Source organism: Uloborus diversus, chromosome 1, assembly GCF_026930045.1.
Source record: "Uloborus diversus isolate 005 chromosome 1, Udiv.v.3.1, whole genome shotgun sequence".
Lineage (NCBI taxonomy): Eukaryota > Metazoa > Arthropoda > Arachnida > Araneae > Uloboridae > Uloborus > Uloborus diversus.
Genome location: NC_072731.1, coordinates 184,182,176 through 184,191,169, shown reverse-complemented (window position 1 = coordinate 184,191,169; position 8,994 = coordinate 184,182,176).

Sequence of the window (8,994 nt, the reverse complement as noted above, 5' to 3'; positions counted from 1 at the left end):
ATGAAATATATACAGAAAAGAATATAAGTGAGCATAAAACAACTTATGCTCACTTATACTAATTACTTATCACATTTTCAAACTGTGGTAAATGACGTAGTTTTTACCGTCCTGTCCAAAACCCTCTGTCCAATACTGTCTGAAAGTGTCCAAAACTACATTTTTAGATTAGAGAAACTGTATTTTGTGAGAAAATATCAAAAACAGAACAAAAGTGTCAAAGTTATGTTTTGTATTGAATATTTATTCAATGGTAAATATTCAAGTATGTAACTTATTTATATAGCTGTTTCTAATCTAGTTACCTAGAAGTTGAATTTTTCAAACCGTGACCAAATTTGACATTTATGCATGTGTGCAAAAGCAAGTGTTCAAAACATAGAGCAATAAATGACAAGTTTTTGTATTTACAGAATATATTATATTAAAATATGAATTTAAAAAAGTAATTGCACAAGTTTTAAAATATAAGAGTTTAATCATCAATTTCTTGCTGTTTAATTTATGATTTAAAAAATAATTTTCTTTAAAGCAACACGTATAAAACTTATTTGCAAAAACCATTTAAAAAAATAAGCTTTTTTAAAATATTGCACATTTAATAACATTCCTTTGATTTATAAATGAAACTGAAATTAGTTATCATGGTAGTATTGTGAATTTCCTTTCATAACTCTACCAACTGTTACATAAGGAAGTTTTTACGTTATATACAGTTATTAATATTTTTGGGTAAAATATTTTCTAAAAGAGCATGTGGGAGAAAAATATTTTCAAATGCTCATAAATAAATACCTATATTTATGTGATTAAATGATACCCCTTTAGCTTTAGCATACGTTTGGACAGTTTAAGACACTTTTGGATGGTAAAAACCACCTGTCCTGCTCTAAACCACTTTAGAACAGTCCAAAACCCAACTCTGAAAGAATGAAAATCAGGTTGGCTCAGCGCGCTATATGGGTTAGGGCACAATATCGAGCAAAATGTACAATATGGGGGGAAGAAAGTTATTTTTCTTCAGAAAAGGAAGAATAGGAAAGCAATTAGGAAGATGAAAATGGTACTGTATGGTGTGCATTGTGCAAAGTCATCTTCAAATGATCATATGGGTGAACAGTAGTTTTGGTGTCAAATAGACTCAATGTAGATTCACTAATAATAAAAAAGTGTATTTGTTTGAAGTGCATAGAATTAATGCAGTGCACACACTTGTTTTCTGTGTTTCTTTTTCGGTACCCCACTATAGGAGGCATACCATGCAAACAAACCTTTTATGATTTTTTTTCAAATTAAAATTCATAGCTAAAACCTTTGTTTTAAGCTTTCTACATAATATGATCTTAATCTCAGAATCCTGAGTTTTATTATTTGCTTAATTTTATTATTTTTTTCCTGAATAGTCTCAATTGTAGGTAACAAAATCAAAAGGTACCCCATATTTGGTGCTTTTACTATTCATATAACGTTTTAATATAAGATAGATACAATGCCTAAAGTTCAATCTTTTAAAAACATCTACTTCTGTCCTCACTCTTCATATTTTTAGAACTAGTGTGACTTTTCATTGCGATAGTTTCAAACTTTTATCGTTCTTAATGTAATAACATTTTTATTTTCTTTTTCAAAAATTTATACTGAAATTCCCATTTTGAAAATATTTTCTAAAATTTAAGATTCGTTAATGATCCTGATTCCTAAACACACAGTCGGTATAAAAACCTTTTTTTTTCGACCCCCCCCCAAAAGAGGTCTTTTTTTTTAAACTAGGTTTTTGTTTTGGTTTAAACCGAGTTTATTTGGTTTTTATTGCAATCTGTAAGAAAAACAATTTTATTTTAGGAAAATCATGAAGATTTTATGAATTAATTGTTGAGGAAAGTTTAATACTCATATGTGTACCTAATTCCTTTTATAATTAATTAAATAATTAAGAGTAAAATCTTGTAATTTCATTTTCTCATACTTAGAGATTTCTATATGGAGAATATTGTTTGAAAATCTTTAACTATTATAAAAATTACAATAGGTAAATGGATCTTGTTACATTTGATCAAAGAAATAATTTACTGTGATAGTTCAGACATTATTAGTTACAAATAACCAAGAAAAATTCTTTCAAATTTATTTCTTCATAAAATAATAAATTTTAGATTCATTATTTCTTTATGAAATAAAAAATTTGGAAATATGCAAAAGAGAAAAAGTCAATGCTTCGCTGTTCATCAGTTGTTTTACATTTTATTGCTACATGTTTGAAGCTTCTTTTATTTAGAAAAATCATTTTGCAACTAAAACTTATTTCAGTATTTTTAGTGATTGAAAAACTATTGTGTATCACATCAGATTTTTCTGAGAAAAATAAGAAATTTGATTTCATGTAAATTCTTAGCTTTATAAAATTTTGTATGAATTTTTGGAATCCAAAAAATAGTTCCATAAATTTTAGATTTATAAATGTATGGTCCTTGGTAGCAAGTTGAAATTCTAGTTATTTCATTTGTATCACTAGTCAATGTTGCATGAATTGTTTTATAGTTATATTAGTAGTTGAGCTAGTTACATTTCACTTTAATTTGAATTTTTGTTAACATATGTCCAAAACATAAATCAGATGGTTGCAATTTAATTTCTAGAAAACACAAATGTAGATATTCTTGTTAAACATCAATGTTTTTTCTGGAAAAATTGCATCCCGTGAGTCATGGAAAGCTACGAGCAGAAGGCTGGAAAGTCAGGGAAAGTCATGGATTTCAAAACTTGAAATGTAGTAGATACCCTGTATATTGCTTGAAAATTTAGTTCAAAATTATTTTCATATAAACTTTTTAGTTTTACCATGATTAGATATGTCTTTAAGAGTGGTTTTAATAATTTCTTAGAATTCTTATGCTAACTGGTTACTGGAAGTAAAGTACTATTTGTTTTAGATTTCCTATAGTATTTCCTTATAGACACTAGCGCAGCTAGAAATACCTTCTGGAGGGTTTTTTTTTTTTTTTAAATCAAAACTACCTTCTGGAAGGAGTGTTTTGATCAAAAATATCTTCTGAAGGGTTTTTTTTTTTTTTTTTTTTGAATCAAAAAAGCCCTTTCATATGCATTAACTGTTGTATTAGAATTTGCATTTATGTTAAAACCAATGGCTCTGGGGGGTGTTTTACCCCCCCCCCCTTCGCTGCGCCACTGCCTGTAGATAATTTAATAAACTTTTTACTAAAAAAGGAGCATCTTTTCATAAAATATTTTAAATTAATAGCTCAAAATGTTTTAAGCACTGCATTTTGTTTAATATGCAATGGTTTTCAAGTAGGGCATAGAAAAGAAACCATTATCATTGGTAACGTAAATCCGGGAAATTTGGAGAACTTAATGAGGGGAAAGTCGGGGAATTTTATTTTTTTTTTCACAGTTCCTGTCGCCACCCTGTTATTAAGTTTTCTTTTTATACATATGTTTGAGGGATTTTTTTTTTTAATGTCGGAAATGTTAACCTTTTAGGTTTAAATAATTGGCCAATCATAAAAAAAAAACATGAATATTTTTATATGTGACACGACACCAGATAGAGTCGGACTTATAGTAAAGTTTCTTTATGAACGACACACCCTAAATATTACAATTTACCAACATTTTTTTTTTTTTTTTTTGCCGTATGTATTATTGTATAACTTTTAAAATGTTATGAGGTATTAAGATAGACTCATCTAAAGTATTTAAAAAAAAAAAAAAAAAGAAGAAAGAGAGAATATATCTAGTATATGTGACACCGTACCAGATAAAAGAGTCGGTTTTTTAGATCTGTTCGTTCATGAACGCGACACATCCCTAAGTATTACAATTTCGCACTTTTTTTTCTTTTTTTAAAGTTTAGTGGATACTTATTATTATTTTTTTTATGACTGTCTCATGCATTACTGTATAACTTTTAAAATGATATGAGTTATTAGTATTCTTTTTGTATAATGTCCAAAAAGAACATTTTTTTCTTTTGCAAAATTATGACTCATAGAAGCACGGAGTTATCTCCTGACAGCAATCCTTGATTGTGAAAATTTCAATTTGTCAAAACCAAATTCAACCCCCCCCCCCCTTTTTCCCCCTTTGAAGATGGTGAAAAGGATAAAATCTTTCAGCTGAATGTTTTCATGTCACTCTTGGCGTTAATATTACACAATTTATCTAATTAATTCTCCGAATCATTGCATGAATGAATATGGAACTATCTTCATTCCAAGTTCTCTCAAGTGCTTTGCTGTCGCACCTTATCCAACACAATGTATATATTTTTGTTCTTGGCATCTTTCCAAGGAAACATAGGTTAATAAACTTTACGAAATTGCAGCCGTCGTTTTAAATTGAATTTTCAGTGAATTAGGGTGTAGCTTCGCAATTTTGTTATCTTTCATTATTATGCGCTCTCAGAAGTCTTATTAAGATAGAAGTAACAGAATTAAACGTCTGAAAACTCTTTTTGCCTTTTCCTTCCTCCTGTTTTTTTTGCTTTCTGTTAGTTTCTCCGTATTCTCGTCTCTTTCCCCCTTGATTGCTCCATAAAATATTTGATCGACGGTGAGGTTTATTTTTAAAACTTACTGTTGTAGCACGAAGGTATCTGTTGGGATTCGGTTGTTCTTTTTTAATTCTTTATGCGAGTTCCGTGTTGTGATAGGATCAAAAAACTGATTTTTGTTTTCCTATTTATAAAAGAATTACTTACGCCATTATTTGGTGTTTACTTGTTTTTTTTTTAGCATAAAGGGTTATTCCATGTCAAAACCACAAGGCATTCAACCTGACCATCTCAGATTTGAGTGAAACTTTTAAGAATGCTTACTTTTTAATATTTAAAATTCATATGTATTTTTTTTTCTTTTACAAATCTACGATTATGATTAGATTAAATTTTGAAAAGCATTAAAAGCCTTTTTTTTAACTTGCCGGAAGTGCTTTAAAATGTTGAACCTCAAGTTCTGTGGTAGATACAGAGATGCATAATATTCCATTTTGCATGCTCTTTAGTTTACGTGCAACTCAGAAACTTAACAAGGGGGAAAAAATGTTATCCGCAAAATTCTGCCAACTCTACTACTGGTTTTCCCAGTAGTTTTCTGGAATTTGAGCATTTTTCCCGGTCTTCCGATTTTTATTAAAAATCTACTGGATTTCTATAAATCTTTGGGGAAATCCCTTTATTTAGGGAATTTGTGTGGAAAAAAAGAAGCCCTGTAAATTTGTGTTTGTACAGATTGTACACACAGACGTACTCCATGGTTTGAAAGCTTCTTGCTAAAATTCAAGCTTCGAAATCTATCAACATTATCAATGCTTATTAAGTTTGATCAAAAATAAGTTTGAACTGTGTATTAAACATTAATTTAACTTTCCGTTTCATGTTTAATAAATATTTTTATGTATTTATGAAGAAAATAACTTTTATATGATTGTCCTTTTAAAGAGAAAGAAAAAAACTACTGGATTTTTTCCTTGGAAAATTGCCATATTTGATAGTGTTTTTTGGAAAATGATTTTTAATGTATTTTAATGAATACATCTAAGAATGTTCAAAGCAGGATCATAAAGGAATGAATGAGCAGTTGCAGCCAATAATGTAGACTCTATTTTGCATTTGTTTTCCCTAAAAGTTTGCTTTAAAATTTTGTAATTCTAGTTAGTTTTAAGGGGGAGATACAGAGATATATAATATCTGATTTCAAAGAAAATTGCATGCACTTTAATAGGTAACTTAAATACTTTTCGGGTCACTTATTTCTCACATGGCTTTAAAATGCAAAATTTCAAAAACTTTTGAGGTGATTTTTATAGATTTGATAAAATGTTTGATTTTAATGCATTTTAAAAAATACTTCCAAACATTTTGGGCGAGACATCATAAAAGGATCAGCAGTTACAGCCAATGAACACTTTTTTGCAATTTCTGTTATAAACATTTTTAGTAACTGCTAACCCTTTCATGATCCCGCGCTAAACATTTTAGCATTTAATCATTAAAATATATCTAAGTTTATAGACTTTTTCTTTCAAGAAATACTATTTTTAAAATATGGAATTTTAAAATTTTGTAAAATTTTTGTTTGGTCAAGTAATCAACTTACGTATCCAACTAAAGTGCGTGCAATTTTCTTCAACATGAGCTGTGATACACTTCTGTAGCTGCCATAAAATTTGAGAAGTTAAAAAAAATTAATTTGAATTCTGAAATTTTGAATTCAAATTATGTGTTTCGCAATCACGAACTGCGACAGGACCTTACTCATTGGAGTTATTGTTTCTAGAAACGACTCCTGTCCCCCCAAGCCTGCCCTTCCTCTTGGGCGTTTACGTGTGAATAGTTGTGTGTGTGTAGGCTTGTGTGTGTGCGTAGACCTGTGTGTATGAACTTAGGCGTGTGTGAGTGTATCTGTGTGAAGTCGAGTGTTTGTATGTGCGTGAGCGTGCGTGTGTGTAGGACATGGACGCCTCCGATCAGGAGAAGCGGATAGCTCAGGACCGGGGGACAGCCGCGCCTGCAGAGGACGGGGGGCGGTGGTGCTGGTGTGCCTGGTTCAAGCTGAAAAAGGAACCACAACATCAAGGACAGTCAAATAAAAGCAATAAGCAATCGTGATTGCTCAAAAAAGTGAGGGGGGGGGCTTTTTGGCAAAATTAAAAAAATAATAATTGATTAATTTTGATTAAAATTACATATTTAAATGCAAGATATCAAAAAGAAAGATTTCCGAAATTTTCATGAACAGCTGTGATGTTCAAGTTGAGAATTTATTTTTTGCTGCAAGGAATGACTCGAATGTAGCGTTTCATTTTATCGTGTTCCGCGGAAACCCGGGGTTCCATTGAGATCACTCAAAGATCCACAAAACTTGAACTTTTTTTTTTTTTTTTTTCAAAACGTTCACATCAGTTACTTAAAAAGTAGGGTTCGCCGATATATATCTAATATATATCACGATATATATCCGAAATTTATTTTGAAAATATCATGATATTTTTATATTTTCAATGTTTAATTTTTCAACTGCGGTATTTTCAATGTAAAAATAAAATTAATCATAATATCACTGTTTATTTATTATTAAAAATAACCAAAAAGTTATGTACTATATTTTTATGATGTATTAATGCATCATTAATATAATAAAGATATTCCTTTTTTATTTTATATTCATAAAATTATAGGTAATGTAAGTTTTAATTCATATTAAAAATGCCTAATTAATTATTAAACAATGGTCAGAAAAAAAGAAAATGTCTTATGACTCTGCACTGCACAGACGAATGCAAATTTTTTATTTCCGAATCATATAACTGTAAAAAATAGCTTACAGAAGAAAAATGGGTAAAACAGCTAATGTTAAATTAACATCAATAAATTGGTAAAAATTAAATGAAGTATTGGATATAAATAATAAAAGAAACCTTAATTTTAAGTCTACATATTGTAATAACAATAAGAAAATAAAGAGTGATTCGAGGATGTATTTACTATTTTGAAGACTTAAGTTTGTATTGGTTGAAAATATCGGATATATATCAAAATACATGATATTTTCGAACCCTGTTAAAAAATAAGGTTTGAGTATTGAGAAGTAAAATGTTTATTGAACATTTTCCAAATGAACGCTGAGAAAATATCAATAGTGGATTCAATAGCCATTTATTGGCAATCCTGAACATTTTTGATGATATTGGGACAAAAATGGACTACAATTGTTTTTTTTTTCTTTTCAATTTTTTTAATCGCTTTTTCGGACTTAAATTACGAAACATCCCCCACCCTTTGAAAGCATCATCGAAGGTCGTCTAAAATTCTGTTCTTAAAAATTCATGTCGGAAAAATTGTTGGTGTACGGTTCCTTACCACGTTCTCAAATTTGAGTCGCTAAATGTTGCTCTCTAACAGGAAATTGATTCATTCTCATCTTTCCATCTCAACATCTGACGCTCCCCTCACCTGCTTCGTCTTCACCCAAGGTATGAATCTTGGTTCCCTCCCCCCGCGTACTTAGGTTTCTTCATCATCATAAACACGCACCTCCATCTTTATCAGGTAGGGAAAATAAAAAAGATACTGAGCCGGGGAAGGGAGGGGGGGGGGGCAGAATGGTAGGGTGGGAGCTAAAGTTGTAGGTCTCTGCTGACCTGAAGTACTTCGAAATAAGAACTGCTTCGTCCGCCATTTTGATGTTCATACTCATTTTATAACCTGTGAAAATAAGTGCAAAGACACACCAAACCACCTCATAATTCAAAATGTGAAATTCATGTTTTAAAAATCTAAAATTCTATAACTTTATATACCTCAACAACTACTAATAAATATCAAAGATGAACCCCCCCCCCCCCTCCACCCTTATTTTCAAAGTCATTTCTTTTCTCGTAATGTTAAAAGCAAGTGGGTATTAAAAAGTTTCTTTTCACTAGTTTTTACTTTTGCTCTTACAGTATGTACTAAAAACTTCTACTCAAAATATTCTTTAGTATTTTGAATATCTAGATGTTCTAAGTTATAGAAAATTACGATAAAACAAAAAGGTTGAAGTCATTCGCGACTGTTCAGTGTCCAGCGGCGAACTGGCCCTCCAGGCCATTGGTCCGCGGGCGAGTGGGCCCGCAAACCTGTGCGCCTTCGGATTGCTCAACTTTTTTTTTTTTTTTCCGCGCCGTAGCTGCCTGTGCCACTTCGTTTCTTTTCTTTTTTTCGCGCCCTCGAACATGTGCGTCTTTGTTTTTTGTTTTTTTTTTTTTTTTTTTGACTCCAAACGTGTGCATCTTCGAGCATAAGGTGTTCATAAATGTGACGGCGAACTTCTTTTGCATTTACTTTTTTATGTATGAATTATTTCGGAATGAAAACTTTTGCTTACTTTTTAATATAAGTATTTGAAAAAAACAGCTTTTAGTAATTTCGCTTCATTTGCTCTCCTGCCCAAAGCAAAAATTTATAAACAATGGCAATTATCCAGTAATTTACTC